Genomic DNA, 920 nt, shown 5'->3' with positions numbered 1-920 from the left:
TTCTCTAAATTTTTGGTAGAATTCAGCTGTGAAGCCGTCTGGTCCTGGGCTTTTGTTTGTTGGAAGATTTCTGATTACAGTTTCAATTTCTGTGCTTTTGATGGGTCTGTTAAGATTTTCTATTTCTTCCTGGTTCAGTTTTGGAAAGTTGTACTTTTCTAACAATTTGTCCTTTTTTTCCAAGTTGCCCATTTTATTTGCCTATAGTTGCTGATAATTATCTCTTAAGATCCTTTGTATTTCTGTGTTGTCTGTTGTGATCTCTTCATTTTCATTTCTAATTTTGTTGATTTGATTTTTCTACCTTTGTTTCTTGATGAATCTGGCTAATGGTTTGTCAATTTTATTTGTCTTCTCAAAGAACCAGCTTTTGACTTTGTTGATTTTTGCTATGGTCTCCTTTGTTTCTTTTGCATTTATTTCTGCCCTAATTTTTAAGATTTCTTTCCTTCTACTAACCCTGGGGTTCTTCATTTCTTCCTTTTCTAGTTGCTTTAGATGTATATATAGTTAGGTTATTTATTTGACTTTTTTCTTGTTTCTTGAGGTAAGCCTGTATTGCTGTGAATCTTCCCCTTAGTACTGCTTTTACAGTGTCCATAGGTTTTGGGTTGTTGTTTTTTCATTTTCATTCATTTCTATGCATAATTTTAGTTTATTTTTTGATTTCTTCTGTGATTTGTTGGTTATTCAGCAGTGTGTCATTCAGCCTCCATATGTTGAAATTTTTAATAGTTTTTCTCCTGTAATTGAGATCTAATCTTACTGCATTGTGGTCATAAAAGATGCTTGGAATGATTTCAATTTTTTTGAATTTACCAAGGCTAGATTTATGACCCAGGATGTGATCTATCCTGGAGAAGGTTCCGTGTGCACTTGAGAAAAAGGTGAAATTCATTGTTTTGGGGTGAAATGTCCTA

Source organism: Bison bison, unplaced genomic scaffold (assembly GCF_000754665.1).
Source record: "Bison bison bison isolate TAMUID 2011002044 unplaced genomic scaffold, Bison_UMD1.0 scf7180017864309, whole genome shotgun sequence".
NCBI classification, from domain to species: Eukaryota; Metazoa; Chordata; class Mammalia; order Artiodactyla; family Bovidae; genus Bison; species Bison bison.
This window is presented reverse-complemented; position numbering follows the sequence as displayed.